The following is a 27,972-nucleotide window of genomic DNA, read 5'->3' on the forward strand; positions in this document are numbered from 1 at the left end:
TTGAAAGAAAAAAGGCTTTATATTTTAGTACCTCTAACGTAACCTTTTGCTGCATTTTGAACATTTTCATTTTGCAAAACGGGCTCCACAAACTCTACAGTCGGTCCCAGCTGTCGTCCAGGGCGTTTCTGACCTTCAACATTCCTCACCACGTTTCTTTGATTCTTCTTGACTCCCATGGAGCCTGCTCATCTCCGTCTTTTCCTGCTCACCTCTCAATCCTTTCTCCGTGCCCGCCCCCAAACCCCAAGTTGTCCTCACTGTGCTATGCAGAGTTATTTAACTAACACTCTTTGTTTCCATTTTCCACCTTCCAGATCCAATTCCTGGAACCTAACTTTTCATGACCAAATGACCTAGAAAATGTTTTGTTAAACAAAAAACAACCCTCTGAGAGAAATTCTACCATCAGTTTTTTTGGCTGCATTGGGTCTTTGTTGCTGCTGCTGGCTTTATTTACCGTGAGCGGGGGCTACTCTTCCTTGCGGTGCGCGGGCTTCTCATTGCAGTGTCTTCTCTTGTTGCGGGGCACGGGCTCTAGGCGCCTGGGGCTTAAGTAGTTGTGGCGCACGGGCTCAGTAGTTGTGGCACACGGGCTTCGTTGCTCCACGGCATGTGGGATCTTCGCAGAGCAGGGCTCGAACCGGTGTCCCCTGCATTGGCAAGCGGATTCTTAACCACTACGCCACCAGGGAAGCCCTACCATCAGTTTTTTAAGTAGCAGGATTTTTTTCCTCGATTGTGTGTGGACAAATCACCAGTTACTTTTCATCAATATTTACCAAGTCATATTCCCTGGAACATTAGTCCCACAGAAAAGCCCATCTGAAAAAGAGAAAGAAAAAAAATTCCAAGGACAATAAGTTTGAGAAACACCAAATACTCTGCTTCCCTCCTCCCAACTTTTTTATTTTTTATTTTTATTTTTTGTAGATGTCCTTGTAGCATTACTTTATTAAAGAAACTGGTTTTGGGACTTCCCTGGTGGTCCAGTGGTTAAGACGCCACGCTTCCACTGTAGGGGGCGCCGGCTGGATCCCTAGTCTGGGAAATAAGTTTCCACATGCCCAGAGCTGTGGCAGAAAAAAAAAGAAAGAAACTGGTTTGGTTTTATTTAAAATAGCACTTCCCAATTTATTTGTCAATGGAACTCATTTCTTGGGGAACAGCTACTAACTGCCCACTTTGCAAGAATTGCCTGAGAGCTGGCAAACTTTTTTCTGAACATGGCCCACTAATAAATATTTTAAGCTTTGAGGGCCGTTTAGTCTGTGCAACTACTGACCTCTGCAACCACACACAATACATTACTGAGCGTGGCTGTGTGCCAATAAAACTTTATTTATGGACACTGAGCTTTGAACTTCCTATCATTTTCACATGTTACAAAATACTCTTGATTTTTTTCAACCATTAAAAAATGTAAAAACCATTCTTAGCTCAAGGGACAAACATAAACAGGTGGTGTGGGTGGTTCTTGGCCAGCAGGCAGTAGTTTGCCAATGCCTGACTTAGAAGAAGACGAAGAAAAAAAGTTACTTGTAAACACAAGTTGAGTACCGTTTCTCTACCTTAACGGTTACTGATTCTGAATTTTTTCTAATTGAGCGTTTTATATTTGGGCTATTTTTTAAAAGTGTTATTACCACTTGTGGTTCAAATGGTTCGTGCCTCCAATACGTCAGCTCCTGGTGATAAATAATTATCTCATGTCTGCTACTAATTATCTACTAATTACCTCTCAGCACATGCCCTCCTGATCCAAGCAGGTTAGCTCTCCGAAGCACCTGCCCTCTGCCTTTTGTATTCCCTCTTCATTCTCCATTCTGCAGTCACTCTGATACTTGTCAAGGATAGAGTCTGGATGCAGTAGAACCAGTCATGTTCCTTGAACTCTTTCCATTTTCACGTTTTAAGATACATATACTTCCCTAGAGCCCAACTCCAGAGCCAAGGAACTGAACCACAAAGCAGACACCCACATGCTTTAAAGAATAACTTACTCATTTCCAGTCTTTTCATAATTACACCCACAGACACGTGTTCTTGACTTCATGACATGTCCCATTCTCCCTTAGAAATACATGGGCGCATCTATTTTTGAACTAAGGTGAATTAAAATTAATTTTCTGAGAAGCTATTAAGATTATCGCTTAAGATCACTGAAGGTAGCCTTGGAGTTGCAAAAACTCAGTTTGAAATTACATTGCATGATATACACTTTAAAGTTCTAAATATATTTGTGTTTTGTCTCCCTTTTTAAATTCCTTTACAGTGGGTATGTGATGGGAATAGAATCAAACAAAGAAGAAATTATAGAACAGCATCTGTGGGAAATGATGAAAAGGAAAGAATGCATGTGATTACTTCAGTGTTCATGTGACCACTTGTCTCTATCTAATTTAGAAACAAACAGAAATTGAATGACACAAAATCACCTGTGAGCTTGAGAAACTCTATCAGTTCCTAGAGGATAAGGGAAAAAGTCTTCTGTCCCAACTGAGGGACTTCAACAAAGCCATTTTAAGAAACAAACATGAAAATATAAACAATGTCTTAAATGAGAAGTTACTCCTCAACTACCCACGCTCCGTCAATAAAGTTTTAAAGATGGGATATATTGGAGGACTGACCATCAGGATGGTGGCAGTGGGTGGGTAGGTGGCTGGTGACATTCATCCTTAGGCAACTCCAGCCATATCGTTTGGAAGATATATGAGGGAAGCCGTCAAAGCAATACTCCAGGAGGAAAGCCATTGGTATTGTTCATGTCTAAAGACTCAGGCCTCAAAGGGGAAGTTGATTCCCTGATTCCCTGATGACTTTTGACATAACACTCTTAGAATATTTACCCCTGCAGCACAGTCAGAGCCAGTGGCTGGGGCATCAGGTGGCAAGTCAGAAGATACAGACTGTCTTCTTAGCTGTGCCACTGACTTGCTGGGTGAGCTTGAAATTCCCTCTCCAAGTTCTGCTTCTGCCACCATCGTCACCAGATGCTTAGAAGCACGTCAAGGCCTTAGATTCCAGTGGTTGGGAACATGGGCCCTGAAGCCAGACCTCATTCAAATCCTGTCTTTCACCTACAAGCTGGGAGACCTTCTTGACGTTCCTTAGCACCTGTCTCTTTGTTGAGTTTCCTCTTTTAGACAAATGTCACTTGACGAATGTTAGTCATTATTGGGAAGATTAAGAAATGCCCTTACCCCCTCCTAGCCCCGCCTCAGGGGTAGAGAGGAAGCCAGGTCTCGCCCAGGTGGCAGTGAGGATCTAGGGATTTGAGGGATAATAGCAGAGAATCCTCATCTGATGCAATGAGGCACTGACTGACAACAAGGAGAAGACAACATGCTTATTGAGGGCTGATGATGTTCCTTTGTGTGTGGTACTATGTGCACATAACAACTCTGTGAAGGCTGTTATTCTGATTCTAATTAGCTCCATTTTGCAGATGAGTAACTGAGACTTAAAGAGATCAGGCAAGTTGTTAAACATCCCAGAGCTAGTAAGGGGCAGAGCAAATATTTCAGGTCAGGTTCCTTGGCTCTAAGGAGCATAAATACTGCACAAGCTAGGGATCAAAATTCCAGGAGATGGGAAGTTATTGCTAAATGGGTACAGAGTTTCTGTTTGGGGCGATTAAAAGTTCTGGAAATAGGGGTGGTGGTTACACAACATTGTGAAGGTAGTGAAGGCCACTGAACTGTACACTTTAAAATGTTCAAAATGGTAAATTATGCATTATGTAGATTTTTACATACACACGCACCAAAAAAATGCCAGAAGAGAGTTTGGAAGGGCCCCAAAACTCCCTGAGGTCAAAGACGGATATGGAAATCAGGGACCAACCTAGGAGTCAGCAATTGAGAAAAACAAAAACTAGAATGTACTTTTGTCCCTCCCTTGCAAAGAAGATGGTTTGTAAAACTCTGGAGCAATAACAAACTTGAGTTTATTCCTTGAAGAAAGCATTTTGCACCCTTGGAAGCCCGCAAACGCAAACACACCAATTTTATGAGCCATTTCTAGGGCTTCACAGAGGAAATGCATTTTAAAAGCTGGAGAACTACCAAGTGGGAGAAACCCCACCTTTTAAATGAATAAAGTCATAATAAGTACACTGACAGCTGTGTCTGTTGGACAATATTTCTTTCTTATATGATTAAGATTTAGAATACAAAATGTTCTTGCCAAGTAATAAATGAAGTTAAATAAATGTGTGAAAAGAGTCAAGAAAATAGAACAGACAACACCTCTGTAAATCCCACAAGAGAGAATTACAATAAGCAGGTTCTTTCCAGTCATAGACCAGCCTATAAAACAAAAGCGCACGATGAATGCTGGTCCACTTTGTTAAGGAAGCTGTGGATTATCTAGGAAAAGTCATGGAGTCTCATTCAGGACTTGGGCTGGCATTTGGGGAGTACCTGAGCCCTCTTTGTTTTCTTTACAGAATAGCAGGAACATCTTAAACTGGTATGTGAAGGGACATGAGCCAAGGGGGAAAAACAGTGGTGTCATCAGATGTCTTGCTTTTGCTTCTTTATCCAGAGAGTAAAATGGTCCAGACATGAACAATTAACCTGGCAGGCTCTGACATAATTAACAACACTCCATCTACCCTCGTCTCCTTTCCATACAAGGCATTTGGCTGGATCCCATAGAACCTGGGAATGGCCATTTTTTTCCATTGGATTAGGGGCTCCAATCAAATGCATTAGTCATAAGCAGTCGCTGGAGGCCTGGGAGTTGATAAGAAGGTGGTTCACTGAATTCCTTGTAGACTTGGGTCCATGTAGCATAGAACTAGGGCCACTTTCTCCCTACTGGCCTCTTCCCTTGTGATCCAGAGCACATGTGAGGGCAAGGTCTTGGAGAAGACCGCGTCTCCTTAGAAGAGGAAGGTCCTGGTACAGGGGCTGTTTATTCCTGGTAGTACTGCCCTTGCACCTGGACAAGAGGCACTGCTACCTTAGGCCCTATTAAAAGTCCCCTCTCTGGCCCTCCACTGGGAGCTGCCCTCCCTCAGGACCAAAGTGATATTTTCACATAAACACACACAACCAAGCCCCAGGCCCCTCTTCTAGACAACAGTCCCCCAATTTCCTGCCCAAACAGCCCTGAGCTTACTTCCAGGGACTACTACATTGTCTTCTTCTCTGGTTAATGCTCCCCAAACCCAAGGGTGGCCAAGGGCAACATATGGATGGAGCTCAGACATGCAGACTGGTGTGTCCACATGTGTGGGCACAGGCCCCTCTCGGTGCAGAGCAAAGCCACAATGGGAAGAGAAGTGGGGGAGGTGGGAACGGCTGGGCAGGCACTCCTTGGACTGCCAGGTCCCTGGGCAGAAGTCCAAGAAGTCCAAGAATTCTCAAGTTGAACTTGACCTTCTAAGTTATTATGAAAGTATACATGTCAAAGTAGGAGGATACAACTTATCTTATTAAGCAGTTCCCTGGCTTGATCTATAACTTTTGAAGATGTAGACATGTGGTGTGTGGGCCTCCATTTGTCCTTTCCCCCCAAGCCTTGCAAATGTGAGGGGAGGGCCTGTTCCTAGGTTGCATGCTTCTCCTCCAGATGCCACTTCTGGGGAGCAGAATGTGCAGTTCGCCCTCCTGTTTATACCTAAGAAGTAAATCAACTCATCCTTGTTTTGCAAAAAAGTCTGTGTTTATTCCTAGAGGTGAAAACATTAAAGCTAAACCATTGGGCTTCCCTGGTGGCGCAGTGGCTGAGAATCCGCCTGCCCATGCAGGGGACGCAGGTTCGTGCCCCAGTCCGGGAGGATCCCACATGCCGCGGAGCGGCTGGGCCCCTGAGTCACAACTACTGAGCCTGCGTGTCCGGAGCCTGTGCTCCGCAACGGGAGAGGCCACAACAGTGAGAGGCCCGTGTACCGCAAAAAAAAAAAAAAAAGCTAGCTAAACCATTAGTCTCCAAATTAACTGAACTGGGCAAGAGAACCAACATTTTCTCCAGGAGGGGTGAACAACTCAGGGATATCCCACAGTAGCTAAAAGGTGATGAAAAGCCCTGCTTCCCCCTGGGGCGGTCACTGTTGGTCTAGGAACAGAAGAGGGAAGCAGGCTTCTCCCTGCAGCTGGAAAGCAGCCCTGGCTTTTTCTTAGTGTGAAGAGAAGATACATGTGGAAAGCACCTGTTGGCTGGGAGCTCAAAGCATTTTCCTTCTTCTGTCCCTAAAGAACCTGTTGACTGCCCTGGAGGAGACGGGAGGTAAATTGCTCAGAATAACAAGCCCAGTGAGGCATCTAACTGGGCACCAGCCCGTGTTACTTATGGAAGGGAGAAGGGATAATATGCCTGGCAAACCCTGGAGACTGAGACAGGTTTGTCAGCAATCAGCTGCCCTGAGTGTGCAGAGAGGGTGCCAGTCAGGGCCCCTTATCACATTCCTTGTCATCTTAAAGTGTTTCAACACACTTAAGGAAAGCACCTGGGTAGGGTTATTGACACGCACGTGGAGAGAGAGGAATCAGGCCCCCGGAGGAGAGAGAAGTGAGGGGTGAGTGATGAGCAGTGGGGTCTGGGTGAGCTGATAGGCTGAGTTTGGCCAGCGGCCTCAGGAGGGCAGTAAAGATTAAGCCTAAGAAAGGCTGGCTCCTGAGCACTCAGCGCAGTGCTGGGAGAAGGGCCAGAACTCAAGGAAGGGGGCACTTGCCCGACCCTAAGAGCAAGCGCCTCCTTAAACTCTATACCTTTGGCATCTTGTTTGCCCTGCCCTCCTCACCAGGCGCAGCAGGTGATTCTGAGGCACATGCTGAACTGGGCCACACATGGGTCCCCCAGGTTTTCCCTGTCTTGAGAGAGGAAAAGTACAGCCTGCCGCAGATACGTGGTCCTCTAATGGCTAGTGGGCTCGCCCAAGCCTGGGGCAGGCAGGCTCCCCTTCCCTGGCAGAGATGTGGAGGGCACCGCCCCAGGCACAGCCTTCTTTGGACTCAAGGCTGCTCTCCCAAACTGACCTCATCCCTGCCCTAAGCCGCCCACCCAGCACTCCCTCTGGTGGCCTCTCCCCAATGTGATCCTGGGCCCAGAAACTGCCAGTGCTTACCTCCAAGCAGTAGGTGACGTGAGAAGAATAAACACAGAAAAAACTATCTGTGCCTTCCAACCTAGAGAGGTTCTCCTTTCTGTGTGCTGGGCACTGTGGGATTTTGTCAGGCAGGCACTACTGGGACGTGGAGGTGACCTTTAATGGCTACTGGGGGCTTGGCGTTGTCAAAGAATCTGGGAAAAGGAAAGAATGGTTTAAACTAAAACCTGAAAAAGGCTGTAGGGGTCTACCAAAGTCTCACCCACCTCTGCAGTGACATCTCTTAAGACAGACCCAGGAAGATGCCAGTGTCTTTGGACTATGAAGGGGGTCATGTGTCATTCCACAATGTGGTGATTTGACTCCCATTTTACCTTCTCATCCATGTTTACTGAGAAGATCTTTCCTTTTTTCTGGTTGCCCTCAAAAGGGGCCAACACAACGCTTTGCCCCTAATAGGAAGCCCCTTCTGAACATATGTTTTCCCAAGAAACTCAGGGTGTGGGTCAGAAGCAATAAGGAGCTGCTGCTTTAGCCATCTTTGCTGATGGCAGGAGAGCATGGGACTTCTGCTGCTTGTGGGACAGTTTGTGCAGTCGACCACATAAGTAGAAATAAAAGGAACTGGATATCCCTAACCAAGCACCTGATCCCATTTGAGTGCAGCAGTCAGACTTTTCAGAGCTCATTCTTTTCTTCTTTTGATACCTGTGTCTTCATCATATGCCTTTAAAGCTCTACTTCAATCTCTCAAACTCAACTCACCTGCTCTAAAAACTCCTCTGCTCAGTAGCGAGGAGAACAGGTGAAGATAATTGTGTAGCCATAGAAAAACCTTTATGACAAAGGCATTATCAATAATCATATTTAATACATACATGTTATTTCCATAGGAAGATGTAATGGAAGGGCAAAAATTATGACTCTAAACGTTCCGAATAGTATCTAAAGTGTATTCCAGACAGACTGTGCAGCATGAGTATACCACCTCATAATAAAGACTTTTCTAAGCTTCGGCTGATACGTTCAGCGTGGCTTTCATAAGGGCTGGCAAAATTAGAGACACTACTTCTCCATCTGGTCCAGATGGTACTTCCATTTCCATTTATAGCAATAAGGTAATTATAGAGCCTTAAAGACTAAGACTGACCAAAATAATGTTACATTCCCTTCATTTCCTATTAAATGCAGCCCCAAGCAATATCCACACTCTTCCCTATCCTCTGCCTCAGGGTGGGATTCTTCCATTATCTGAATGATCCCTGGCCCCCAAACTGGGCAGCTCACTGGGACTGGGGGTAGAGAACAGAGGGGGCAGCCCATACCCGTAGTGGGGCATCTGTCAATGAGGGAAGACGGTCTGCCTCTTGTTTACCACTTTCCTCAGAGCAGAAATGGTCCCCCTATGGCACTATCCTGTCACAGGGGGACACATTGGGACCTGAGAGGATGTGCGTCCCTATTCTAACATAAAAAGCATGTGTGATTTCTAAACAAAGACCTACTTTTAACAGGAAACATGTAGACATTGTTTGTTCTCTTCCTTTATTGCAACTGTCAGCCTATCTTCTGGGAAGGGTGTTCAGATCTTGGAGTTCCACTGCTTAATCCCAGTAGATAAGCACCACAACATGATGTGTAAAGAATATCGACTCTGAAGCCTGACTGTACTGATGGGTTCAAATCCTGACTCTGCCACTTAATAGCAGTGAGATTTGAGGTATATCATTCAACTGCTCTGTGCCACGGCTTTACTGGACTAATGATAGTCTTGCCTCAGAGGGCTATTAGAAGGCTTACACGAGTTACTACTCATGCAATACTAAGCACTTAGTAAGTAAAAGAGTTTGTGAAGTAAATAATAAAGTCTATTCATCTTATATGCCTCCCACAAGGACATAAAATCGTTTCTTGGTGGTGTTAGAAGGTCTCAGGCCCCATAACGCATTTCCCAAGGGTCTTGCATAACAGAAGCTCAAAAACTTATCATGAGCTGAGGTTACACCTGTTGCAGACCCTTGTCTTAGAAAAATCTTTACAAGAACCACTCTCACATAAGCCCAGTACAAAATGAACTTCGCCCTGAAACTATTTTAAACAGAATTACTTTAACCAAAGGAATTTAATCTACTTATATTTTGAGGTGGGTTTCATAGCTATCCCTATGTTGAGTTGGATACAGACACAATTTTTTAAAATAATTTATTGAGGTGGAATTCACTTAATTGTTTTTTTTAATCTGTAAACCACCTACTTGAGAGAGAATAACTGGAAAGAAGATCTCCAGCTTTTACCTGCTTGCAAGCTACTCCCTAGCCTCCCCAACATGTGCCCTCCAGGCAAGATTTTACCACCTCACTTGGTAAACGAGAATGACCTTCCTCCTGCTGTAAATGTACTAATTCATACTATATGAATGGTATGTTTACTATGTGGTTATTATCAGGTTGTGAAACTATAATAGGCAGATTTTACAAGACCCTGCCTTGTGTGTAGGGACTCATTTGAGTGAATCATCACAGAATGTTTCTAAAGTAGGTAGAGCCAAAGACTTAAGTAGGAAGGGCTTAAAGATGTCCATCCATATTGCCTGAAAGCTCAGCTGTGAACTAGGCGTGCCCGTATGCTAACTTGTACTGGGAGAAAATGAGAGGCTTCTAGAGATTCCAGCAGGTAGAATTTTAACGGAGCTGGTGTTTGTCCCTGAGTGGAGCAAGATGTATTTGTTGGACCAGCTTCCCTGCACTAGGAAACAAACAAGATGGCACCCAGAGAACACATGACTAAGAGGCAGGCAGAGGAACTGGGAGGATAGGAAAACAGACCAGGTGCCTGCAAAGTTATGCTAGGCCTTTAAGAGTTAGCGTGAAATTATTTCAAGAGCAGGGAAACTTAGGGCTATGTAGAGGTCTTAGATATTTTCACAGAATTTTTTAGAATAAGAAACCAGACATAGGTGGCTTGTTTTTACGTTGTATTATGAGACATTATTTTCTTTATATATTCCCTTGGTTTTTCATAAAATAACTTTTGTTCCCATTAACTCTTTCAACTCTATTAAGGGAGTTTTGTCCATGCTTTTCTTGGAGTGAATAGGGGGTACGTTTTACCCCTAGGGCCCTGAACAGTGGGGAAGGAGGAATCGAAAACGAGAGAAGTTAAAGGAAAGACAAAAACTCAGGAAGAAAACTGCCTCTCATGCCAGCTAAGCATCTCCCTCTAGCCCCTCACCCTGGCTCAAATCTCTGAACCAGGTACCGACTTCCCCACTCTCAGAAAACAGCCTTTCCTCTGCCTCTCATGAGCCTGTTTTCTTCAAAATCCATCACATAGCCAAGACCTTTCCAGTTGTGCCCCATTTGTTCAGTCTGTCCAAGTCCGCCAGTATCAGTCTTTCTTCTTTCCTTTTTAAAATTATTTTATTTTATTTTATTTTGGCTGCACTGGGTCTTGGCTGAAGTGCATGGGCTTCTCTGGTTGTGGCGCACGGGCTTCTCTCTAGTTGTGGTGCATGGGCTTAGTTGCCCCGCAGTATGTGGGATCTTAGTCCCCCAACCAGGGATGGAACCTGTGTCCCCTGCATTGGAAGGCAGATTCTTAACCACTGGACCACCAAGGAAGTCCAGTCTTTCTTCTTTCTTATGCCCTCATTCTTTTTTATAGCTGCAGTTTGCCTGTAAATTTGTGTTTCCTCTTGTTTTATAAGTATTCTGTACCATATACATAATTTTTACATTGTCCTATTAGATTTGAAGTTCCTTGAAGGTGAATAACTTCTATCTCCTTTTAAAGTCTCTACCATATCTCTTATATTAAATGATTCTTCAAAAGTAAAATATCTTTATTGTGTTTTTAAATTTTTCTTAATTTTTAAAAATTTTTAATTTTATTTTATTTATTTTTATTTTTGGCTGCATTGGGTCTTCGTTGCTGCATGCGGGCTTTCTCTAGTTGCAGCAAGCGGGGGCTACTCTTCGTTGCGGTGCGTGGGCTTCTCATTGTGGAGGCTTCTCTTGTTGTGGAGCATGGCCTCTAGGGCCGCGGGCTTCAGTAGCTGTGGCCCGGACCAGGGCTCGAACCCATGTCCCCTGCATTGGCAGGCGGATTCTTAACCACTGTGCCACCAGGGAAGTCCCTATTGTGTTTTTTAAAATGCATCACCCTGAAAAAATCCAAACAGTAAAGAAGAAAATTCATAATTTCATCCCAAAGAGATAATATTTTTAACATTTTGGAATATATCCTTCACCACACTTGGTCTTTGCAGGTATAAAAATTGACAAGATTGGGGATCTTCTATTCTATTTCACAACTTTCTCCTTTTATTTTTATGTTGCACAGATGTACTTCATTCCTCTGAATAACAATATAATATTCCAAGGCATAGATGTTTCAAAATATTATTGGTCTATCAGTAGATATTTAGGTTGTTCCAAATGGACTTTTAGGTTATAAGAAAGATATCCAGGATGACTCCCTTATTACAAGCTTGTATTTCTGGATAGATGGTGGTAACACCAAATAAGATGGAGAATACCAGAGAAGTAGCAGGTCTTGAGTAGATAGATAAATAGTTGTTTCTTTTCTCTGATTATTTCTCTTTACAGTAATCTCACCATCAAAATCAGGAACCAACATCAATACATTACTGTTATTGAATCCTCATGTTCCATTCAAGTTTCACTAATAGTCCCAATATCATCCTTTATAGCAAAAGCATTCAATCCGAGATCATGCATAGCATTTTATTGTCATGTGTCTTCAACTCGCTTCAGTCGGAAATAGTTCCCCAGTCATTCCTGGTCTTCAGTGGCCTTGAAACATTTCAAGATTATAGGGCTGTTGTTTTCAAGATGTTCCTTTTTTGGGGGTTGTCTGTTGTTTCCTCATGATTAAATTTAGTTTATGCATTTTTGTCAGGAATATCACAGAAAAGGTGCTGTGTGCTTCTCATCACATTCTATCAAGAGGTGCTTGATGTTGATTTGTCCCATTACTTGTGATGTTAACCTTGATCACTTGATTAGGTGATATCTGCCCGTCTTTCTCACCATAGTTACAGTTTTTTTTTTGTAATCATCAAATATTTGTTGGGAGGTACTTTGAAGTTATGTAAATATCCATTCCTCATTCGACTTTCACCCATTACTTAAACATCCCTTCATGCTTTTTTTTTTTTCTTAAATGTTTTGGCCATGCCTCGCAGCATGTGGGATCCTAGTTCCCCTACCAGGGATTGAACCCCTGCCGCCTGCATTGGAAGTGAGGAGTCCTAACCACTGGACCACCAGGGAAGTCCCCACTTCGTGCTTTTTGGCTGAATTTTTATTATTATTTTGGTTGCCAAAGTGATTTTCTAATTCTATATTTATTTCATATTCATTAGTTGGCATTTTTCATGGTTAAAAAAAAACCTTTCTCCTCTCTCCATTTATTATTCATTTCAGTATAGACTCATCGATTCTCATTTTATTAAGTGGGTTATAATCTATAACTATTGTTATTTACCTTGATACTCAAATTATCCCAGATTTGGGAAGCTGGGGTCCCTCAAACTGGCTTCTCTGTTTTTTGTTGGTTTTTTTTTTGGCGGTATGCGGGCCTCTCACTGCTGTGGCCTCTCCCGTTGCGGAGCACAGGCTCCGGACGCGCAGGCCCAGCGGCCATGGCTCACGGGCCCAGTCGCTCCGCGGCATGTGGGATCCTCCCGGACCAGGGCACGAACCGTGTCTCGTGCATCGGCAGGCTGACTCCCAACCACTGCGCCACCAGGGAAGCCCTTCTCTGTTCTTTTGACATATCTCCATTCTTCTTCTAGATCTTTATTAATTTCTGACACAAAAAGAATTCTAGGCTCATCTTGTACTTTCCTTGCCCCAGTCCTGAAATCAGGCATTTCTTTAAAGAGTGCTTTTAGTGGAGAATGTTATTTAGAAGACACGATCTGGGTACTGGTACATTCATTGCTATTATGGTGCTGCTCCGCCCTGAATTTCTCAGAGTATAGAGCTAAGGAGACCTATATTTCTATATCTATATCTATATAGATATAGATATATAGATATATCATAACTTCTCTCTCTGATATGGTGACACCTGTCCTTCATTATTCTTGATACATTTATTTGATCAAGACCCCTGTATATAACCAATCTTCTGTTGCCATCACAACCCTTCACAGATTCCCTCATCACCTCACCTGGCCCACCTTCTCCCGTGCGCTGGCATAGAGGCCCTTCTCACTCAACTCAGATCCTGACAGCCCTGTTGGACAATCACTACCCCCATTCATAAATGATGCCTCACTCCATTTGGGTTCCTATACCTATGACAGGCCACTGAAACTACCACTACTCACTCTCCATTGGTGCATACTTTGTTTTGGCCCAACCTAATAGGCCAAAATTATTCAGAAGGAAGGAGGGAGGTAAGGAAAATATGTCCCTGCTTATTTTTCAATTAAAAAATTAATGCAAATATCATTGAAGATAAAAACTGAGGAAATTTTTTTTAGAATAGAGACTAAGGGGACATGACAACAAAATGCAGTGTGGAATCCTGGACCAGAAAAAGGCCATTATTTGGCAAGCAATGAAATTTGAATAAGACCTATAGATTCATAGTAACTTTATATCAATGTTAATTTCCTAGTTTTGACCATTGTACTATGACTATGTAAAATACTAACATTGGGGAATCTGGGTGAAAGGTATGTGGGAACCTTCTGTATTATTATTGTACTATTTTCTATAAGTATAAAATTATTTCAATATAGAAATTTTTTTAAGTACAGTTGACCCTTGGACAACTCGGGTGTGAATCCACATATAACTTATAGTTGGCCCTCTGTATCCATAGTTCCTCCACTTCTGTGGAGTCAACCCACCATGGACTATGTAGTACTGTAGTGTTTACTATTGAAAAATATTTGCATGTAAATGGACCAAGGCAGTTCACACCCACGTGTTCAATGGTCAAATGTATTATATTCTCTTTAGAAAAAAATTTAAATAATATAGAAGTATTCAAACTAAAAAATAAGGAAGAAAATAAGAAATAGTACCAATTTTACACAAACTCACCAAGAAACTAAAACCAATATTGGACCAATATCCTTATGAAGCTAAATGTGACAATTCTTAACAAAATATTGGCAAATCAAATCCAGCAATATATAAAAAGCATAATACATCATGACCAAGTAGAGTTGATCCCTGGAGTGCAAAGTTGGTTCAACTTTTAAAGAAATCAACAGTGTAATTCCCCATATCAGCAAACTAAAAAGAAAAACTATGTGATCATCTCAACAGATGCAAAAAAAAAAAAAGGCAAAAAACATTTCCCAAAATCCAACATCTTTTCATGATAAAAACACTCAGGTAACTAGGAACAGAAGAGAAATTTCAAACTGATAAAGAACATTATACTTAATGGTGAAAAACTGAATATCTTCCCCCTGAAATTGGGAACATGGCAAGATGTTTCTTCTCACTCCTTCTATACAACACTGAACTGGTGCTCATTGCCAGTGCAATAAGGCAAGAAATAAAAGGCATACATTTGGGAAAAAACAAAAATACTATCATCTATGTAGAAAATCCCAAAGAATCCATAAAACATCAAAGAGAACTAATGAGTGAGTTTAGTAAAGTCACAGAATACAAGGCCCATACACAAAATTCATATATCAATATACTAACAGTAAATAATTACAAATTGAAATTTAAAAAAAAACATTCCCATTAGCATAAAAAACATGACATTCTTAGGAATAAATCTAATAAAAACATATGCAAGATTTAATGCTGAAAACTGTAAAATATTGCTGAGAAAAATTAAAGACGATATAAATTAATGGAGAGATATGTCATGTTCATGAATCAGAAGACTCAATATTGTTAAAATGTCAGTTCTCCTTAAATTTACCTGAAGGTTCAAAGCAACCCCCATCAAAATTCCAGCAGGCTTTTTTTTTTAGAAGCTGACATGCTGACAAGCTGATTCTAAGACGTACAGAAATGCAAAGGACACAAGATAGTCAAAAGTATTTTGAAAAAGAAGAACAAAGTTGGAGGACTCACATTACCATATTTCAATTTTTTAATGGATCTATTGTAATCAAGGCAGGGTGACTTTGACATCTGGATAGCATGTAGATCAATGGAAAAGAATAAAGAGTTCAGAAATAGACTCACACATGTAAGTCAATTGATTATGGACAAAGCTGACAGAGTAGTTCAGTGGAGAAAAGATAGTCTTGTCAACAAATAGTGATGCTGTAACAGTTGGACATACATGTACAAAAAATGAACTTTAAATGAACCTTACACTTATCCTATATAAAAATTAACTCAATAGGCAAATCTGTAGAGACAGAAAGTAGATTAGTGGTTGCCTAGAGCTGAGGGGATGGAAAGGTAAATATGAAGTCACTACTGGTAGGTATGAGGTTTCTTTTCGGTTTGATTAAAATGTTTAAAATTAGATTGTGGTGATGATTGCACAATTATAAATATACTAAAAACCACTGACTTGTACACTTTAAATAGATTAAATGTGTAGCATGTGAATTTTATCTCAAGCTGTTAAAAAATTAACTCAAAATGAATCATAGACCTAAATGTTAAGAGCTAGAACTATAAAGTTCTAAAAGAAAATGTGGAAAAAATCTTTACCTTGGCTTAGGCAAAGGTTTCCTAAATATGACACAAAAAGGAAAAACTACATTAAAAATATAAGTTACATTTCATCAAAATGAAAATGTTTTACCATTCAAAAAACACTGTTCAGAAAATGAAAAGATGAGTCACACACTGCGAGAAACTATTTGCAAAAACACATCTCTGACAAAGAATTTATATCCAGAATATGTTAAGAACTCTTACAGTTCAATATTAGAAAGAAAACTCAAATTTTTAAGCGGACAAAAAACACATCACCAAAAATAATATACAGATGGCCAATAAGTACATGAAATATTATTAGTTCAATATTATTAGTCATTAGGGAAATGCAAATTAAAACCATAATGAGACAACACTACCCACCTATTAGAATGACTCAGATTCAAAGCTGCCCATATCTAAAAGGCTGATGAAGATGTGGAACAGCTGGGATATGCATGGCGGAAATGCAAAATGGTACAGCCACTTTGGAAAACAGTTTGGCAGTTTCTTATAAAAATTAATCACATACTTAACATACAACCCAACAATCTCACTCCTAGGTATTTACCCAAAAGAAAACTTATGTCTACACAATGACTATACAAAAATGTATATAGCAGCTTTATTTATAATTGCCAAAAGCAGTAAACAAGCCACATTGGCAAATGGACAAACTATAGCACAGTGGAATACTACTCAGCAATGAAACGGAATAAACTACTACAAGCAACAACATGGATGAATCTCAAAAGCATTATGCTGTATGAAAGAAGCCAGGCATAAAAAAACTAGGTGTTTACTGTATGATTCTATTTATTCAGGTTCTAGAAAAAACTAAACAGTAGGGATAGAAATCAGAGCAGTGATCACTTGGTCTGGGAGTAAGGGCAGCAGATTGGCTGCAAAAGGACAGAAGAGACTCTCTGGGGGTGGTGGAAATGGTCTATATCTTAATTGTGGTGATGCTTACGTGACTGTGTACATTTTTCAAAACTCATCTAGCCATACACTTTTAAAAAGAGTGATTTTACTATAGTATATGTATAATTACTATATAATGATATGTAAATTTTACTTCAATAAACCTGACTTTAAACAATGATATCGTAATAAATACCAAAGAATATTGGAGGAGGGAAACAATGTATTCTCTTTAGAAAAATTCAAATAATATCAGGGTATACATAATAAAAAATGAAAATCCCCTCTCTGCCTTCTTCCATCCTACTTCTATTAAGAGTTTGCATATATTCTTTCAAATACTTTTATGCATACTCACATTTTTAAAAATACGGAAATGTGATACCATGTTATGCCTTGTTTTGTAACCTGCTTCATGCATGTCACTTTTCATTGCTGTTTATCTGTACATAAAAATCTCTCTCATCTCCCACCTCAGCATACCTCGCTGTCAAGGATGCAGTGGGCTTTCCATAACTGTTGTTGATCGTTTCCTCTTGCCATTAGTCAACTGGCCAGAGAGGGTCGGCCTGACCATCAAGAGCAATAGACTTATACCAGCAGCTGTCAGCATCCAGAGGACACTGTGTTCCTTGGACCTATTACCAAACCAGCCAGGTCAGTTTCTCCTCCTATTTCAAAGCAAATTTCCTCTCCCACTTCTTGAATGGCCACAGCACTTGGCCTGTAATTGCACTGCAGGGGTGGGGGGAGAGGGGAGTTTGGCCCCGCAAGAAAATTTTCCTATGAACACAGAACATCATCGTTCCTAATTTATTTATTTGAATCAATATGCTTAGAGCTTAAACAAGTCAACTGATCCTTGAGAGACTTGTTCAAGGTCAAGCAAGCCCCTGGCAGTGATGGGAAGGAAGGGGGCAAGGTGGCTGTGCTCACTTCAGCCTGCAGAAAGGCTGTGCCAGGAGCTGCCATCCCTACCAAACCCAGAGGGAAATGTCAGAGGTTGGGTTTCGGTGTTGGCAGTTGGAAGAGACAGTTAGATTTTTGGAAAGGTAAAGGACAGCTTCGGCAGCGTTTTCCCTATTTGCCCTAAAAGAGAGAGCACCTGAGTGCTCTAGACACATAACTGTCTACTTCACGGCCTGAGCATCTCAGACTGCTGCCTTTCATTGCCCTGACACCCTTGACCTGCTGTCTCAGTCAAGTGTGTGGCAACTTCTGACTGTGCTGATCACAGAAGGGTCCCACATAAGGAATTTGCAAGCCAGGGTTCTCCAACTCACTGCGCTACCACTTGGAGCGGGCAGGGAGCTTATGTAACTTGGTAGAGGTGGCAACAACTATGCTGAGCTCGATTAAAAGGAGTGGTTTGGGCTTCCCTGGTGGCGCAGTGGTTGAGACTCCGCCTGCCGATGCAGGGGACGCGGGTTCGTGCCCCGGTCCGGGAAGATCCCACATGCAGTGGAGCGGCTGGGCCCGTGAGCCATGGCCGCTGAGCCTGCGCATCCGGAGCCTGTGCTCCGCAACGGGAGAGGCGACAACAGTGAGAGGCCCACGTACCGCAAAAAAAAAAAAAAGTGGTTTGGGATCATATGGCTAGGTCGTTTCCAAAGTTCCCTCCTATTCTAAAGTTGTCTATTATGTTCCCAGCCAAGGCAGCAGTGCTGTGGTTAAAATCACGCATTTCGGCATCAGAGAGACTTGGGTTCAGATCCTGATTCAGCCATCTACCAGCTAAGTGATATTGGGCAAGTGACTTGACCTTGCTCAACTTCAGTTTCTTCATCGTCAATGGGCTATGATGATGCAGGACTTAGCACAACACCTGGCACAGCAAAAATGCTCAGTACTGTGCTACCATTATTATTATTATTATTATTAAGAAATGTCTCTTTCTGGGAAAACATGCAAAGTTTTTCTAGACACCAGGATCCTTCTTTCTGAAACTGTTACTGAGTAGAATAAACGAGGATGTGACAATCTGAAAGAGAGGACTGGTCAGACTTTTTTTTTTTTTTTTAACTTTAAAAGGTCAGAGTGATAACCGTAAGGTATGGTTCTCAGAGGTAATTACTGAAGAAAAGTGAGAGGGGAGGTTAAACGACTGTTCAAGGTCACAAAGCTAATTAATTTGCCAATCTGTTCCTAACCTCAAATTTCTCCTGTGTCCCAGTCAAGCATCCTGCTTGCGGCACCACGCTGCCTAACTCTTAACTGTGCTCTGAGATACCTTGGTATTAGAAGTGTCACTCAGAGTCTCTGGGTTGTATTAATATTAACCTATCATTTATTAAGCACTTGCAATTTGCCTGGCGCTGTGCTCAAATCATTATTCATTCAGTCCTTAAAACACCCTGTATGTAAGTATCACTTCGCTATTTTCTGGCAGAGAAACTTAGACACAGAGAGGTTAATCACGTTGCCCAAGGTCACACAGCCAGTAAGTGGTAGAGTCAGAATTCTGGTAGCAATTTAATTCAGTGGGTCCATGGGGGTCAGAATATGACGGGGTCCCTGTCAGCTCTAAGTCACAGCTGTATGGGATCTGAGGATTTAGGATTCTAAGGTACTCTGAGGCACCCAACATTTGGAGCACAAGATGATCCCCCTAAAAACTCTGCCTCCTTGTGCTTCCATGTGTTGGTGGGAATGACTCACATCAAAGCAAGAGCTAGACAGGAAGAACCTGATCTTTGCTTGGCAGCAGACTCTCAGCCTGACCTTCTCAAACTGAAAGAGAAATGTCATTCCACTGGACTTCCCCACACTCAGTGGCAAAAGGCTTTCTTCCTAGAATATTCTCCAAATGACCAAAGACATAATGTGCGACTTACAGCATGATTCACAGGAAGCCAGTAAGGCTGAGAGTTGAGAGCTGAGCCTGGCAGAGAAGACCTGTAGATTTGGGCTGAAGGAGCAGAAGAGAAAAGACCAGGGCTACCTGGCAGAAAGCTTTATATCTGCCCATGTTCTGGCCTGGTTTCTGTGTGCAAAGAAAAGGAGAAGGTAAAATCTGAGGAGCATTAATGACTAGTAGTAATTGTTAGTAGCTAAGCAGCTAGCATAGGGGAGCAGTTATAAGGGTACAGTGTGTGGAATCCAGCACACTTGGATTTTATTTTCTGTCAGGTCTATTATGAGCTGGCTTGCAACTGGTATGTCATTACCCTCTCTGGGCCTCATGCCCTCACCTGTAAGGTGGGAAAATAACAACAGTCACTGTGAAAAGGAATGTAAAGCAGGAAGCCCAATGCCCAGGGCATGGAAAGTGCTCAACAAATGTCTGCCAGTATTAACTGTGATTCTAAATAAACACTCTCCTTTGCAGCATTGCTCCTAATACTCAGTAAACAATCTCAGCTGATTTCTGTGGCCTCTGTTCGCTGGTTTAGCACACAAATTTAGAGTTGTCTCTGAGTTGCCCTTCCCAATCCTGGGAAAGTTACTTTCTACCTGCTTTTATAAGTGATGTGTAGAAATTTTTATTTTTCAAAATATTGTCATACATACTCATATACTGCTGGTGGGGATGCAAAATAGTACCACTACTTTGAAAAACAGCCTGGCAGTCTCTTATAAAGTTAAACATTAACTTACCATACGACCCAGCAATCCCACTCTTAGGTACTTATCCAAGAGAAATGAAAACTTATGTTCACACAAAAACCTGTATGCAAATGTTTATAGCAGCTCTATGCATAATTGTCAAAAACTGGAAACAACCCACATGTCCTTCAGCTGGTGAATGGATAAACAAACTAGTATATCCATCAATGGAAAACTACCTGGCAATAACAAGAATGGACTGGTGACATATGCAACAACTTGGATGAATCCCAAATGCAAAGTGAAAGAAGCTAGACCCAAAAGGCTATATACTGTATGATGCCATTTCTGTGATATTCTAGAATAGGTAAAATTATGGCTATAGAAAACAGGTCAGCCATGGTTTTCAGGGACTGGGGGTGGTGGAAGGGGTTGACTAGAAAGCGGCACAGGAGAATTTTAGAGGGTGGTAGAACTGTTCTATAGCTTGATTGTGGTTCTAGGTTGCATGACCGTCAGAAATGTATGCTTAAAAGGGTGAATTTTGGGGCTTCCCTGGTGGCGCAGTGGTTGAGAATCCGCCTGCCGATGCAGGAGACACGGGTTCGTGCCCTGGTCCGGGAAGATCCCACATGCCGCGGAGCAGCTAAGCCCGTGAGCCATGGCCGCTGGGCCTGCGCGTCCGGAGCCTGTGCTCCGCAACGGGAGAGGCCACAACAGTGAGAGGCCCGCATACAGCAAAAAAAAAAAAAAAAAAAAAAAAAAAAAAGGGTGAATTTTACTTTATGTAAGTTATACCTCAATTCTTAAAAAAAAAAAAAAAAAGGACATACTGGCACATGCATAACATCATTTTATCTGCATAGCTCCATCACCTAGGGTGGGTTCTCTCCTGTTTGCTCTGGGAAAGTGAGGCTTGTAGAGGGACATGGAGCTCCAGTAGAATCAGGACAAGCCCCCTTACTTAGAGGTACATCCACTCTGATTGTGAGGTACTCCAAGATTATAGCCCCTGCAGTCACTTCTCTCCCCCATCTTTCCTTTCCCATAAATGTCTAATGTTTTGAGCCATCTGTTTAAATAACACCAAGAGTTAATCAATTAACTTGTTAAATGTTTAGTGGTGGGTATCTGAATTCCACAAAGCTTCAGAGAGCCATATTCCTTCCAAGGTCCCCAGTTTTGTCACAAGGAGGAGACAAAGGACACTTCTTTGAAGAAACCACGTGCCCCGGGGCATACATGTGGAACTTGGGGTTGGTAGGCAAAATATTCTTGGCATGGTAAGCAAGAAGACAGATCAAAGCTGCAGAATCTGTCACATTTAGCAGTGACTTCCAAACTGCCTTGAGGAATGCATTTTGCTTTTGGAGAGCCTCACAATGAAGACTGATTGAATTATTATTTTATTTTATTTTATTTTTTTTAATTTTTTTTTTTTGCGGTATGCGGGCCTCTCACTGTTGTGGCCTCTCCCGTCGCGGAGCACAGGCTCCGGACACGCAGGCCCAGTGGCCATGGCTCACGGGCTTAGTTGCTCCGCGGCATGTGGGATCTTCCCGGACCAGGGCACGAACCCGTGTCTCCTGCATCGGCAGGCGGACTCTCAACCACTGCGCCACCAGGGAAGCCCTGAATTATTATTTTAAATAAAAGCTATTGTCCCATTCAACCTCAAACATCTCCATTGAAGATCTGTGATTTTTGCTTGTTTACTCTTTTTAAATTGAGCTTTGATCATATGGTCAAACATATGAGAAATATTATTCCATTATATTAAAATTTCTCCTTCCTAATATAAACTATTATATATCACTAACAGTAGCCAAAGTGATCAGTGGAACAACTTCCATCAACAAACTTCCAATGTCTATAAGGAAACTAACCCTATCAAACAAAACATCCTCTGCTGGCCTTTTCTTAAGAAAGCTGTGAACAGATGCCTTTCGTTTTCTGACAAAGGGAGTCAAATTAGTTCAATGACTACAAGTAAGGCATGGCTAAACACAGATTGGCCCTTGACATAATCTCCTCCTCTCCACACTGACCCCTAAGTCCTCAGAATTGTTGAAACACATTTTGAGAAGAATTCAGAGCCAGGAATTATTAGCAGGGACTGCCCTGCCAAGCACAATGTGTGGAGCAAAACCCAAACTAATAGCCTCATCGTTTTCTATCAACCCTGGGTGTTCAGGTCAGGTAGGGAAGTGCTACTCAGCTCTCTGGCAAAGGTGAAACCATCTTCGTGTTTTTTCTCCAGGTACTTCTAAGAATGAATTAACATTTATCCATGCAGTCTATAAAGTACGATGGCATGGAAATAAACAATTGCAAGGTTCAGTCCCACACTGTTTATTGTGTACCCACCACGTGCTAGCTACCATGCTGCGTGCCAGGGATATGATTAGGAGCAAAAGGGGCATTGTCCCTGACCTCACAGAGCTTACGGTCTAGTGGGGGTGACTGTCCATAAATAAGTAAATAAACACCTAATAAAAACAGATGGTGATTGTCTTAGTTGATTTGTAGTGCTATAACAAAATACCACAGACTGGATGGTTTATAACCACAGAAATCTTTTGCTTACAGTTCTGGAGGCTGAAAGTTCAAGGCACTGAACAGTCCACTCTTCAGGGAGAAAAAAATATAGTAGGAATACTCTGGTCCTGTGATTCCTCTTTTATTACCCCATGGAGGAGGAGTGATTCATCAGCCTGGAGAACAAGAGGAGAAACTGATTGCCCATGGCTCACCCCATTCCCACTAACCCAGCTTTGGAGAATCCAGGAGGACTGCCCAGAGGAGGTGATGGCTAAGCCCCAAAGGATGAAAATAAAAGGGAAGTAAGAGGGAGTAGTTTGGGGGAGGTGCCAGAATGCGGAAATTCCTGGAGGCAAAAGAAAACATGGTCCTTTGGGGGAAAGGCAAGAAATTCCGTATGGCTGGAGTATAGAGGGTGAGAGATCAGCAGCTGAAAGATGAAGCTAGCAAAGGAGCCAGATTATGAAGGGCCTTATGTGCCAAACTATGGAGTCTAGGCTTTATCCTGAGGGCACTAAGAAGGATAGTGAGGTTTAATCAAGAGAGTGAAGATACATTATTCCTGCTAGATCAATTTGGCTGCAGGGTAGAGAAAAGAAGAAGGATTGGAAGTTCCCAGCCCTCTCTGAAAATGTGATTAAAAAAGGAAAGGGTCCTTTGCTGTGCTAGAGATCTTCCTTTTGGCCCTCCAGGTCGAATTGTCCTGGGCCCCGGGTCTGAGCTCCTGTCAGAGGGTCCTCTCCATACAGCCCCCCTCCCAGCTCTAATAACCACTCATTCCCTCTCCCCTACAGGCCGAGGGTCAGGCACAGAGTCCCAATGGTAGTGTGCAATCCCTTGTAGTTTTTTACACCCTGCCCACATATTTATAAACAACTTCATTATTTAAAACTCCTCAAATAATCAATTTGAGTACGCCAGATGGTTCCCGCTGGTATCCTTGGGGTTACATCCCCCCTGCCACCCTCAAAAAAAGAGAAAGCAAGTATAAGTGACATGGGGAAAGGATGGGACATCTTCCTCAGGATTATGGCTGGAGAAGTTTGCTGCTTAAGAAAGATAATGGTCTTACTGAGATAGTGGTTGTCTTTTTTTTTTTAAATAAATTTATTTAATTTATTTTTGGCTGCATTGGGTCTTCGTGGCTGCGTGCCAGCTTTCTCTAGTGTGGTGAGCGGGGGCTAATCTTCGTTGCGGTGCACGGGCTTCTCATTGCGGTGGCTTCTCTTGTTGTGGAGCACGGGCTCTAGATGTGCGGGCTTCAGTAGTTGTGGCACACGGGCTCAGCAGTTGTGGCTCGCAGGCTCTAGAGCGCAGGCTCAGTAGTTGTGGTGCACAGGCTTAGTTGCTCCGCGGCATGTGGGATCTTTCCAGACCAGGGCTCGAACTCGTGTCCCCTGCATTGGCAGGCGGACTCCCAACCACTGCACCACCAGCGAAACCCTGTGGTTGTCTTTTAATAGCCCTACTGTTTTGGTGAGAATGATGCTGCTCACTTAAAAAGGAAAGAAAAAGAAAAATCTTTGGAAATCTCACCTCCCAGAGACAAATGCTGTTAACATTTTTGCTGAATATTTTTCTACACATTTCTCTATACATATATACTCATACAGATAGGTTAGACTTCATATGAATGAATCATACTCCAAATGCTGAATCAAACCTACTTTTTCTCATCCATAAGCCTCAAGTTTTGAGTTGCCGGTGGACTAATCCAAGTAGACCTGTCAAGAAACAAACTGAATATAGTCATCTAGAGTTCAAGCCTTGAGGTCGCCATCAGAGAGTAGAGAGATGGTCATGAAAGCCTCACGAGGCAGAGGATCCCATCAGGCAGAGGGTGGGAGGGGAAGAGGTGAGGGCCACCACAGAGCCACTGGAACTCAAACACTGACAGTTCAAGAAGAACCAGAGGAGACAGAGAAGGAACAGTTAAGGAAGTAAGAGAAAGGAGAGTTCTTGGCCTTTGAGAAAGAGGCGTGGTCCACGGTGAAGAAAGCCACTGTCAGGTCAAGGTAGGTAAGGGCTTTGGATTTAGCAGTAAAAAGGTAGCTGGTAGCCTGGATAAGAGTGATTTTAGTTGGGAATTCCCTGGTGGCCCAGTGGTTAGGACTTGGCACTTTCACTGCCAGGGGCCTATGTTCGATCCCTGGTTGGGGACCTGAGATCCTACAAGCCACTTGGCATGGCCAAAAAAAGCAGTGATTTTAGTCAAGTGGTAGAGTGGAAGCCAAATTGTAAAAGAGCTGAGGAGAAAATGGAGGTAGTCTGCCCCCCAATTTGCTGTCCCCCTCCTCCCTCATCAGAGCTTTTTCAAACTCTAATGTGTGTATGAATCACCTGAGCATATTGTTACAGTGCAGATCTGATTTAGTAGGTCTGGGGTGGGCTCTGTATTTCTAGCAAGCTCCCTGGTGATGTGGATACCACTGAACCAAACTTGAAGCAGCAAGAGGTTAGATTGGGCTGCCCAGTGCCAAGGCCCGGTCTTGATAAGTGCTTTACCAAAGACACTCAAGTGTACACATATAAAAATAAATTCTTAGGGTCTTAGATTATTATTCACATCAGAAAAGTACTAAAAAGGAAAACTAGAGGAAATTTCTTCACTCATATGTCTAGTTCTGTCCTACGTACGTGCCCTTCCTCATGAAAGTCCCTTCACTTGGGTCACTTAACACTTATTAGGATTTTCTAGTTATCTTCTAGTTATTATTTCTACTTTAATTGCATTAGGCCCAAGAACATGCCAAGATCACAGTCCTTTGAAATTTGTTAATATTTGCTTTATGGCTCAAAGCATGGTCAGTTTTTGTAAATGTTCCATGAGTGCTTGAAAAGAACATATTCTACAATTAGGTGCTTATTAACTGGATTGACAGGTCTTCATATTTTATCAATTACTGAGAAGAGATGTGTTAAAATCACCTGTCTCTCTACCTGGAAAGCTTTTCCTCCTCACCTCTCCTACTTGCCCAGTCTTCCATCCAACAACTGGGGACTCATGGTGACCAAATTCTGACCCAATCTCTGCAGATCCAGTCCTTCCCCTCGTGGAGCTGACAGTCTAATAATAAGATTTACCTGGTCACCAACACCTCCCCTCCTCACCTCAGACCTGGAAATAATTCTCCCTCCTCTGAGCTTTTACGTCATTCACTGCCTGTGTAGCTAATTTAACACTTAGATAGTCTGTCTTCGTTGCAATTATTTGTGTTCATAATGTACGCCAGCTTTTAGACTCCACATGAGCAAAGATTATCCTATTTTCTATATAACTGCTGTATTAAAATTATTGACAAACCATAAAATTCACTCTTGTAAAGTGTACGATTCAGTGGAAGACTATCTTATTTATCTTGGCATCCTCTGTAGCAGGGGTCCTCCATCTTGGTTGCACATTGGAATCACCTGTAGAGCTTTAAAAAAAAATACTGCTACCTGGTTTTCACCCCCAGAGGTTCTGACTTAACTGGTTTGGGATGTGGCCTGGGCATCAGAATTTGTAAAACCCCCAGAGGGATTTTAACTTGTAGCCTGGGTTGCCTTATAGTGCTTTGCACATAACTGCCACTCAATAATTGTTGTAATCATGAATTAGCCCTAGGTTCCAGCTAATTAACTCACTCAAGAACTACCTTCCCTGTCTCCCTTCTAGCCCGGCAGCTCCTATAATGATCTGCTTATGTCTCTCTCCCCCACTTAGTGTAAAAGGAAGACTGAGACAAAAGCATTTAGAAAAGATAAGTTTACTTGCAAAGATGTGCTGACTTCAGTAGGATTGGACCACTGAATAAGAAATACAACAGATGGGCTTCCCTGGTGGCGCAGTGGTTGAGAGTCCGCGTGCTGATGCAGGGGACACGGGTTCGTGCCCCGGTCAGGGAGAATCTCACATACCGCGGCGCGGAGCGGAGCGGCTGGGCCCGTGAGCCATGGCCGCTGAGCCTGCGCGTCCGGAGCCTGTGCTCCCCAACAGGAGAGGACACAACAGTGAGAGGCCCGCGTACCGCAAAAAAAAAAAAAAAAAAAAAAAAGAAATACAACAAATATTTAAAGGAAAAATGTAAAGATTACCATGTTTACATTTATCTCTTCAGCATAGATAGTATGCTCACATGGGAAGATATGTCACAAATGACATATTCCCAAATTTCTGTATTCAAAAGTCAGGGATAAAATGGTTTTCATTAGGGAATCAGTAAATGATGGGAAAAGCACAAGATTTCATTCATTTTAGACAGCAGATTTTAAAAAGTAGTTCGGATACTTTGTCTTAGGGTTGGAAGTGTCTTATTATCAGTACCTGTTGGACTCGATGTACACTCTTAAAATGGCAGCAGGGCAGTCTCACTTTTGTTTCCACAACCGTAAGCTTCACGAAGACAGGGTCCGTTACAGTCTTAGATATTATGGCATTCCCGTGCTGGCACATGTTGGACGTTCAATATATATTAATGAAATGGATACGATCACACCTCATGCCACAGTACTTAAATAAGATTTTAACGGGATAGGGAGCTGCACCAGTTTTCCATTTTGATACTTTTCACAATTCTTAATTATGGTACTCTGAACTGGGGCACTCCTCAAACTGCTTAGGCTACAAATTCAGAAGGAGCTTTTATTTCCACTTAAACGATAGTTGAGGGGCGAGTGTCTGTGAACGGACGACCCTCACGTGAGTAACAAGGTGGTCAGTCCCGGATGAATGAAGACACGATTCTCGTGGCTGGGAGTGATCCCTCAGCGAGGCCGGTCATCTTGCCTATACTGTAATATACCATTTAACACCTACTATTGACACCTCCCCATAGCCAGATCCCAGGGATCCGCGTGGGCATCCGGAGCCGCGCCCCCAAGTTCGCCGCAGCAGCATCCCCCCAGCAGGGGCGTTACGCCCCAGGGCGCAACGCAGGGCGACTCACACATCTAGAAGACAGAGTAAAACCCGTCGCACCAAGGAGAGGCAGCGTTATTTAGGCAGGCGGCTACTCCTTCAGAGCTTCCACCCTGTCCCCTGGGCCCGGCGCCCGGCGCTCAGCCTGTGCCCAGCTCCAGGAGCCCCAGCTCCCTCCACGTGTCCTGTCTTCCCAGAAGCCACCTCTGCTGCCTCGGGAGGAAAATCTCCTGACAACTCGCGGTCTGCGGACTACGACTCCCAGAAGGGACCGTGCCGCTTCTCTCTCCGCCCCTCTCCACGGGGCACGCAGGCGCTCTGGGCTCCGTCAACAAGCC

The 27,972-nt window shown here is 42.9% G+C and overlaps 1 long non-coding RNA gene across 3 annotated transcripts; it reads right to left on the reverse strand.

Moving 5' to 3' along the window:
- Positions 1-27,885, reverse strand: LOC136793785 (uncharacterized). Of its 3 annotated transcripts, XR_010839521.1 has the most exons (5): positions 27,663-27,885; positions 27,041-27,160; positions 22,781-22,907; positions 7,079-7,254; positions 1-825 (listed from the first exon to the last, which is right to left on the reverse strand). It is a non-coding gene; the product is annotated as an uncharacterized lncRNA (long non-coding RNA). The 3 variants fall into 3 exon arrangements; XR_010839519.1 differs by lacking the exon at positions 27,041-27,160; XR_010839520.1 differs by lacking the exons at positions 7,079-7,254; positions 27,041-27,160.
- Positions 27,886-27,972: the final 87 nt, after the last annotated feature.

Source organism: Kogia breviceps, chromosome 3 (genome assembly GCF_026419965.1).
Source record: "Kogia breviceps isolate mKogBre1 chromosome 3, mKogBre1 haplotype 1, whole genome shotgun sequence".
Lineage (NCBI taxonomy): Eukaryota > Metazoa > Chordata > Mammalia > Artiodactyla > Physeteridae > Kogia > Kogia breviceps.